A 10,222-nucleotide genomic window follows, 5' to 3' on the forward strand; every position below is an offset into this window, starting at 1 on the left:
ATGCATTTGTATCGTTTTCTCGTGATGCATTAATTTCTCCATGTTCATGCATGCCCAAAAAATTAATCTTGAGGTTTAGTCCAGAATGGTTATAATTAAATAATTGCATGAGAAAGATGACTATCGTAGCATTGCCATGCTTCATTCATACCATAATCATGCATCATATGTTTGAGCATCATTCCATAGATGTGTGTTGTTTGGGTGTTGTATTTTGTTGTGGGTATCATTGGGTTCTAAGAACGAGTACGAGGATCCCATTGAGAATGTTCCTCAAGAGCAAGAGCTTTATCACTCAGAAGAAGCGCCAGACAAGATGATTGTGACCTTGATATCATTTCTAATTTTGTTATGCTTAGCTGTCTTGTTTACTTCACTACTAATTTCTACCTACCACCTGAATATCAGGCCTCCAAAAATTGCCATGAAAAGCCTCTAGCCCTCCACTTCCTAGCAAACATTGTTTGGCTAAGTCAGCGCTTGCTCAACCTTCTTATAGAATTCCTAGTTGCAGGTGTAGTATGATACGGGTGTTGACATGGATATTTGGAATATCATCTTAATATTGCTATTTAATTTAATGCACCTATATACTTGGTAAAAGGTGGAAGACTTGGCCTTTCACTCGCTGTTTTGTTCTTCTTTTGTCGGCCTAGTTTTGGTTACCGGTGTTATGTTCCATATTGAGCACTCCTAACACACTTGGGGTTGTTTTGGAGACCCGTTTAATAAATCATTTTGGTTTAGAACCTTTTTTGGCAACGCCCAACTTTTGTACTATGTTTGTTAGACAACTTAATAATAAAAAAGCATATGGAATAGCTACCTCGAGGATAATTAATCAACCCCCCGGGCCAGTGCTCCTCATGAGTGTTGCTCAAACCTAGAGCACTATGTGGGGACAACCCAGGGAAACTTGGGTGATCTCTTTCATGCCTTGTACACTAGATTATCCGACGTGTACCGAGAACGAGATACACGGATCTTATCGGGGTCGTCGCCACGTCGGGCGGTCTTGCTGTATTTGTTTGAACCTTCTCGATATGTATTGTGCATCGGGATTCCAAGGATATCTTGGGCTATCTCAAGGTGGAGGTTTTCCATTGGGAATCCGAGGAGATCACGATTATTCAATGGTCGAGGTCTCATATGCAACTTCTTGTTGATTTTGATGGACTAGTTTGAGCACCCGTGTAGGGTTATTATCTTTCTAAAAGTCGTGCCCGCGGTTATGTGGCAACTTGGAAATTTGTTTAACATCCGGTTATAGAAAACTTGAAGTAAACTCAATTAAAATATGCCAACCCTGTGCGTAATCGTGACTGTCTGTGTTCTTGAGTTTCTACTCCGAGTGAGGACATGCTGGGTGTCTGTCTGACGTAAGTAGGTCTTCAGGATCACTTATTGATCATTATTAACTCACGTCCACTATGCACAGAACACTCAGTTGAAATTATGCTCCCGTAAGTTAGCCACCAAATATTCTTAGTGTTGCTGTAACCTCAACACTGAACCTTACCACACCCAATAACCTGATTAGTCCCGATATCATGTTCGCAAGATTGTCAAGTCACTGTGGGTCACAGATTACTACAACACGACAGGTTCAGGTACCACAGACCGAGAGACGTTTGATGCTTCGCAACTCCAGTGGGAGTTCAGTGAGGAGAACATGCGCATGTACGTGACGTACCCCGATGATTAGAGGACCTTGGCCGTCTCTTGGGCTAGATAGAGAGACTCATTGCAATTTTATTGTTTGTTTTATCCGTAGATGGACCCTGTCTTATGGATGATTGAAATAATGTTCTGTGACCTGTAATTTAGCATGTGGCGAGTGTAAGCCAATCCATATACTCATCCCTTCAAAAATGTGTCTGTATTGATTTCTATACTTGTGAAACACCGAGATGTGCCTCTATACATATTAAGGCCTCGTGCCCAAATATGGATAGTGCTGCATCTTGGATGTTACAGCGGTATATCTTGGTGCGAGCTTTCCCTTAGCATGGAAGCTCTTGGTCCCCTTGAGAGGTGTGACTCGAGGGTAGACATAGTATCCAAGAAGGAAACTCAGGTCTTCAAAGTGTGAGTCAGCGTAGCTCTTCTGTCTTGAATTGGCAGTCTCCGACACATTCTCTGACGAGATGAACTTGCTCTTATGCCTCACGGAAAACATATGGTCCAAAGACTAGTCCTTCTCCGGTCTATGACCAGTTGAGGAGAGTGCAGAAGTTGCATCCATACAACACCTCAAGTATTGCCATCTGAAGACTGGACTCATAGCTATTGTAGTACGAGAACTTGACAAAGGGCAAACAATCTTCCCATTTGACACCATACGCTAAAACACAAGCACAAAGCTTGTCTTAGAGTATCTTGTTATGTCTGCCTGTATGGTGGTGAAAAGCGGTCCTGAGGCATAGCTTTGTTCACAAGGCTTCTTGGAATCTGTTCCAATACCAGGGGTACGAATGAGGGGCGGGGCCTAGCTATGGCACAATGGATATACTCTGATGTACGAGTTCGGGCCCCACTCGGGAGTGGTAACAACTCTATGTCTCGAGCCTACAGGCTAGTGTTTTCTCATGAGAGGTGTCTGATTACAGAATTCTCAAACCTTGTTTAGGAGCTTGGTTTCGGCTTATATGGAGTGCGCCACGACCGACCGAGTGCCATTAGAAGGGTGAGTTAATGCTAATAACTATGGAACTTACTAGTAACAACAACTCTAACTCCAACGTTAATGGTAATGCGCTTCTTCATTGCACTTCATGTGGTAGTTTAAGTCTGTAGCCGTTGAAATCTCTTCTTCGTCCATGCCTTGCTATAATCCAGGCGTTGGGGCACGTTCGACTAACATAAGACGATCTGAGTGACCTTGTGCAAACCGAGTGAGAACATGTTTGCCCGAGTGAGACCATGATGCACCGGTAGTTTTGGGAACATTGATGCCCATGTGGGGTCTTAGCTGGGCCCTTTGATCCAGATACGTGGGCCTCCCCCTAATGTATAACCCTGTCAGTAGGGCCCGAATCGGTTGAGGTTTTACTGGATGAGTGGATGACACTCTTTGGTGTCCTCGGTGTATCAGAGATGCCGAGGTTGTAGCTCGGGGCTACATCACTCAGACTCTTAGTAAACCACTACAGATCCAAGATTGAAAAATTCCGAGCATTTGAGAATGTCCGCATGCTTCCAATCGGTAATAATGGAGTACCTTTTAGGAAGATTGATCAACATTTCAGATGATCGTGAGCTCGGAGCTCCAAATGCCCAACGGCGAGACATGACGGATCCCACTCGCGATGTGGTAAGGGCGATCTGGTCGCCTTCTTATATTATCCAAATTATTAGGGTCCCATGGAAAGACGAGCCGCAGGATGTTCGGCTCACCTCACTATGCGCCGTGGATACAGAATCCATTTGGATTATGAGGGAGGCGGTATTTTCGTGTTTTTCGAATTGGAAAAGCGCGCAGGAGTGGCGGAAACAACGACGATGTGGGTAGCGGAGGTAGTGGAGATATGCCTTGATTTCCATGCGTGAGATGTCGCTGTCGTGCCATAGGTTCTGGAAAAATACTTGATGGGTATCTCCGGGTGGCGTATAAAAGGGACAAGGTAGCAAGGAGAGAGGATCACGACGCCAGATCTGGGCCATTTCCATCTCTCCCCTAAACCTTGCCATTGTAGTTGAGAGCTCTTCCTTGTCTCCAGCATCCTCCCACCTCGCCCATCTCTGTGCGCGACACTGTGAAGGGCCTGAAAGGAAGGCCGAGCTAGACAAGAAGGACTCGTGCGGGTCTACCTCAAGTGCTGGGGCGCTCCCGCCGGACTGGACTCGGGGTGACTGGATGTCATCTCGAATCTCCAAGGAGCGCCTGCAGGAGCCGCGGAGCGAAGGTCTCATGGTCCCAAGGAGCTGGCGACTTGTAGAGGAGGGAGAGCGGGAGCCCGCGCTGAGAGGTGATGAGCGAGTTCTCCTCGTCACCCATGTGTAAAGAGGTTTTTCTATGGCCCCGCATCCATTCTTCCACGCATTCCATGATTTGTTTAGGAGCCAACTTCATCATCTTCCCCCCAATAATGTCTCGTACCTAGCTCCCTTCGTGTCCTTGTGCGAGAACTTCCTCGGATGCTATCCACACTGGGATTGTTCAAGCACTTGTTTACGTGATGAGTGATGATGGTGAAGAAGTCTTATCAGTCACGGGGGGCGAACCTAGTGCAACTCTGCGGGGGTTTATGAATACAACTTAGATGTAAGAGTAGTTTCCCGCACATGTATTTCCCTGATTTTGCGAAGGGTTGGCAGGACTCCTGGTTCTATTGCTAGGATGTTCCAGTCGGTGAGGGTCAGTCGGGCCTTCCACATTATTCGCTTGATCAAATCCAGTTGGCTCCCTCTTTGACCGTCTCGAGGGAAAAGAAGCTGGATGTAGACATTCTGGTGATAGCGTTGGTTGCTGTGTTGCGGAAGGGTGTCAACGGGATGGATATCCTAGAAGTCTTCTTTTAGCAGAGGATCCAGCCCCTCCAGGTCAGTGCCAACCCCATGTGGATGGATAGTGCGACAAATGACTCAACCTGCATTCATCCAGAGGACATCGGGGCAGAAGAATTGGAGAATAAGCTCAAAGCCATAACACCCGTGCAAGACAACCCTAGTGGCACCAGGTTAGTGCCACCTTTCTTGGAGGAGCACCCACTGAAGGTAAGTATTCATCTCTTCGAACCGAGGGAACTTCATTGTCGTCTTTTGTCTTTGTTTGTAATCTTGTTTTCTTCATTCGGCAGGCCTTGCTATCTCTGGTTAGCTCCGCGTCGACGGTTGACCGCGCCCATTGATGTGGTGAGTGACACCAAGCACGAAGAGGGCTCGGAAGATGATGAAGAAGATTATGGTGACGAGGAGACGGATGAGAGTGACGACGAACATGAGGACGAGGCGGAGTCTTCTCCGTCCAACGAAGTCCCGCCTAAGGCCCTCCCAGGACCCTAGGGTCCATGCTGGGGGCGCCAAGACCCCGAGGGTGAAGAACCAACCTTGTTGGTCATGCCGACCCGTAGTTCGAAACGGGGTCGGAGTGCGCTTGAGGTGTCACCAGAAAAGGCAGCCAAGCAGCCGAAGACCATAGCCTCCAAGCCTCGGAAGGCTGTTCCAAGCATCAAGGTTGACATGCATGTGGCTTTGGCATAAGTATTCTTGCCGAGTGATCTTTTTCGTCGACCAAGGTATGCCGAGTGATAGCCGATTTCCTTGATGTTTTTGGTGCAGGCTTGATACATCCACTGCTTAACTGGATCCCAAGACCTGTGATAAAGGGCAAGCTGACGCCAACGTCGCCTCCTCCAAAGGTAACACTTGAGCTCACTTGTGCTTCATTCGGGACTTGAGACTTAGCCTCCAAATGATCTTTTGAATGACTATTGATGCGTGCAGGGCCGTGAGATGTGATTGAACTCGACCCTATCAGTCCTTCGGTCAATGATGGAGCGTTGAAACAAGGTGTGACCCCAACTCGAGTGGTCGAGCCCTCGACTGCCAAGGTTCTAACTCCCGTGGCTCAAGGGACGATCTCAGCTCATGCGTCATTCAGTCTTGGTCCCACTGCCACTCCGTCGCTTAGTATTTTCTAGCTACACATTATCCCGAAGGACCAAGAAGGCGCATGCAAGGAAGCCTTGGCTCAGCTGGAGGTGATGGTTCGGCGACTGAAGGAGGCATATGATGCAAGAACATTCAGGTGAGTCCTTTGTATACACATTTTTTGTGTTTGATACCGAGTGGATTTGCTCCAGGGAACACCACACCCACTGGGTGTCCACTTGTAGTGGGGCCGCACTGAGCGAACCCACCAGTTGTAGTCCCCGAGGATGCCGTCGACTGAAGTAGTCGGCTGTAGTCTTAGTTCTTGTGTTGACCTGAGAGAGGTTAATGGGGTACGGGGCCCTTTGTCCCTCTTAGCCTTCCATCGGGGGCGCGCCGAGTGCACCCACTTGGTGTAGTCCTCGAGACTGCCATCGACTGGAGCAGTTGGCGGTAGTCTTAGAGTTATCATTTATGTACTTCATGTAATTTTTATTTGTTGAACGTAGTCCACATGCGGGCTTGTGAGCCTCAATGATGCTGTGGAGCGGGAGATTCAAGACCGGTGTCTTGGCCTTTGTGTTGAAAAGGCAAAGAGCGAGCGCCTAGAACAGGAGAAGCATGCTGATGAATGTAAGCCTTTGCTGATTGACTACCCTATGGTTTGATCTTCCTCCCCATCCGATTGAGGTTATTTTACCAGATCATCTTTCTGAGAGGTCGAATAACTCTTTTTATTTAGTTACAATGAATGAGGCCCTTGATAGGAGGGACGAGGAACTGGCATCGGCCTGAAGGGAGGCTAATCCAAAAACTAAGTTGTCCGAAACCAAGCTCAAGACAGTTGAGAAGCTTGAAGAGGAGAACGACCTTTTGAAATTTGCTGCAGAAAAGTCTATTGAGGAACTCATTGAGATCAAGAAGCACTATGCCGAGTGGGGGACCAAGTTCGGGGAGTTCACCGCCAAGAGGGACGAATTGGAGCAGGTTGTTGAAGACTATGGCAAAGAGATGAGCGAGAAACTTAAAGGTACATTGTGAATCTGAATGATCCCTTGCTATTGCCTTATGATTTCCGAGTGATGTTTCTCATCCTTTGTTTTTTGTATGTGCAGAGGCTTCTGTATCTGTGTCGACTAGGAGACAGGGCGGATTGAGAAGGAGTTGAACCCAAAGGCAGGGCTCATGGAGGATAGTGTTGCTTTGGCCCGGCTCAGTCTAGAAGCTCGTGTCCACTACGTGATGGGCTGCTTCATGTGGCTGCAACCGGCTGTCTCAGAGATGGACCAGGAGGTCACTCCTTGTGTAGGGATGCCCAAGCACGTGCAAACCATCGTGAACTGAGTGAAGGCAGTCCCTGGTCAACTACAATCTTGGAAGAAATCAACAACATTGGCCGGAGGTGACATCTCCCTCTCACTCGTCCACATCCATTGTAAATGAGTGGACGAAGAGAAACTGAAGAACCTCAGGGTCGTCAACAGGAAGAGCGCCAAGTTTGAGGACTTCGTGGAGATGTTCATGGCGGCTACCACTCGGATAGCCGATGGGATCGGCCTCGACACCTTTGTGGAACTGTTGGAGTCTTCAGCCTCCGAGTGATGCTCAGGAAACATTAAGCTTTGATTCACCTCACAAGGCCGAGCGGTTAATGTAGCCTCCAAACTTCGATCAAGCTTTGGGCTCCGTTTATGTGCACCTTTTGCTTGAACCGGAACATGATTTTAGTTGTCGTCATTCAAATTTGGACTTTATTTGCTTGATCATCCTCATTCAGGGTCATTTCCACCCAGGCCAAAGCAGGTTCGCCGCCGAGTCCCCATGCGTGGAGGATTTCCTCACTCGGGGAAGGTTTAGGCGAAAACAGGTTGGCAACTAAGGGGCGATTGTCCTGTTCATCTTGGTAGTCAAGTGAAGATCATGTCCTTACTCAGAATCGTTTGAGCATAGGTGAAAGCTGGTTCGCTGCTATGCCCCAAGCGTGGAGGCTGTCCTCACTTCGGGCAGGTTTAGAATGAGACGAAAAGAGGTTCGCAACCAAGACGTGGAATCGGTCCTTGCGGACAGAGCGATGGTCCTACCCACAACAGTGTCCAAGTGTGGGAAGTGCCCATATTCAGAACTAGTAGTACTTAGGAGAAAGAGGGTTCGTTGCTAAGCCCCGAGCATGGAGGCTGTCCTCTCTCGGGGCAGATTTGGTCTTAGTCGAAAACAGGTTGGAAGCTAAGGGAAGATTGTCCTATTCATCTTGGTATTCAAGTGAAAATCATGTCCTTACTCGGAGCTATTTGAGCTTAGGCTAAAGCAGGTTCGCTGCTAAGCCCCCGAGCATGGAGGTTGTCTTTGTTCCGGATCGGTTTTATCTTAGGCGAAAATAGGTTCACAACTAAGCGATGTTTACCTAGTTCATCTTGGTAGCCGAGTGAAGATCATGTCCTTACTCGGAACCGTTTGAGCTTAGGCGAAAGCTGGTTCGCTGCTAAGCCCCCGAGCATGGAGGTTGTCCACATTTGGGATCGGTTTTACCTTAGGAGAATTGTGATTCACAACCAAGACGTGGAAGCAGTCCTTGCGGACCGAGTGATGGTCCTGTCCATCACGGTGTCCGAGTGCGGGTATTGCCCGCACTCAAAACCGTTTGTACTTAGGTGAAAGTAGATTCGCTGCTAAGCCCACGAGCGTGGAGGTTGTCCTCACTCGGGGCAGGTTTTTAAGGCAGATGTTTCAATGGAGTGAGAAATTTGAAATAATGGGTGTAGAAGGAAAACACTTTATTCATCAAACCATTCGGAGTTGTTACAGGAACAAAGATAGATGTTCTATGTATAGATCTTCTGGAGCAGGTCCGCTTTCGAGGTCCTTGGCTCTTCCATCCCATTTTGGAAGTTGTAAAGACGATAAGCTCCATTGTGCAGGACCTTGGAGGTTGCAAAGGGACCTTGCAACGGAGGTGCCAGCTTGTGAGGATTTTGCTGGTCCAGTCGGAGGACCAAGTCACCTTCCTGGAAGGCTCGCCCTCTCACTTGTTTATCATGGCAATGCCTCAGGACTTGCTGATATAGTGTTGACAGAATGAGGGCTAGTTCTCTCTCTTCTTCCAAGAGATCTAGACTATCTTGTCGTGCTTCTTCGGCTTCAGCTTCATTGTACTGCTCCACTCAGGGGGAGTTGTGACGTAGGTCACTCGACACAACACCTTCAGATCCATACACCATGAAGAAAGGGGTACGCCTGGTGGAACGATTCAGAGTCGTCTGCATACCCCATAATTCTTCTACCCATGCGCCCGTGTCTTACCTGATTTTTCTCATCAGTCGGGGCTTCAATCCGTGTAGTATCATACCTTTCACTCGTTGTAACTTTCCATTCGACTGCGGGTGAGCCATGGAGGCATAATTTACCCGAGTGCCTTGGGAATGGCAGAACTTGTGGAACTCGTCTAACTCGAAATTGGATCAGTTGTCGATGATGATATCATGAGGAACTCCGGATGTGAAGATAATTTGCCGAATGAAGCTGATGGTAGTTGCTGAATCCATGCTTTTGATGGGCTTCACTTTGACCCACTTGCTGAACTTATCCACCAGTACTAGCAAGTGGGTGAATCCGCTCGACCCATTCTGTAAAGGGCTGACCATGTCGAGACCCCACACGACGAATGACCAGGTGAGAGAAATCCTTCTTAATGCAGATGCATGATTGTGTGATTGATCATTTTAAAATTGGCATTCGACGCATAGATCGTCAAGGTATCTTGCTGCCTCGTTGGTCCGCGGCCAATAAAAACCCGTTGAGAAGGTCTTGGCTGCAGGTTCCCAAGTGAATCTCGTGCAAGATTTGCAGTCCTTACTCTAGGGAAGTACACTTCTGACCAACTCATGCAACACTTCTCTTGTATAATTTGTCTCAAAAAACGTCGAAAGCTTTAGCCCACCAAACGATTTGGCGGGCTTCCTCTTTGTCTTCAAGGAGTTCTTGCTGGAGCAAGTAAGCCAGATAATGCTGAGTCCATTCGGGCATGATGACTAGCATCTCATGGATGAGGTCGAACAGAGCCAGGACATTTCAGTTAGATTTGAAGGACACACTGCCTGTGGGGGCTCCTCTGTAGAAGGTTCTTCTTTGACTGAGGGAGCGCACAAGTTTTCGAGGTACACGCCTTTTGGAACGACCCTCTGAGTGGAGCCGATCTTGGCCAATTCGTCAGCCGCGTAATTGTTGGCTCGGGGCACATGGTGCAATTCCGACCCTTCAAAGTTCTTCTCTAGCTTCGTGACTGCCTTGCAGTAAACTATCATGGCCAGGCTCCGAATGTCCCATTCCTTCATCACATGATTGACAACGAGATCTGAGTCGTCATAGACCATCAAACGTCGAATGCCGAGTGAGATGGACATACAAAGCCAGTAGACGAGGGCTTCATACTCAACCTCATTGTTAGATGACCTGAAGTGGACTTGGAGCACATAGCTCAGTCGGTCTCCCCTGGGGGAAGCAAGAACTACTCCAGCCCCCGAGCCATGGAGCATCTTGGATCCATTGAAGAACATGGTTCAATGCTCGGGGATACCAGGAGCCGACTGCTCTTGTTCTATCCATTCAGCCAGGAAGTCCAGAAGGGCCTGAGACT

Source organism: Hordeum vulgare, chromosome 5H (assembly GCF_904849725.1).
Source record: "Hordeum vulgare subsp. vulgare chromosome 5H, MorexV3_pseudomolecules_assembly, whole genome shotgun sequence".
NCBI classification, from domain to species: Eukaryota; Viridiplantae; Streptophyta; class Magnoliopsida; order Poales; family Poaceae; genus Hordeum; species Hordeum vulgare.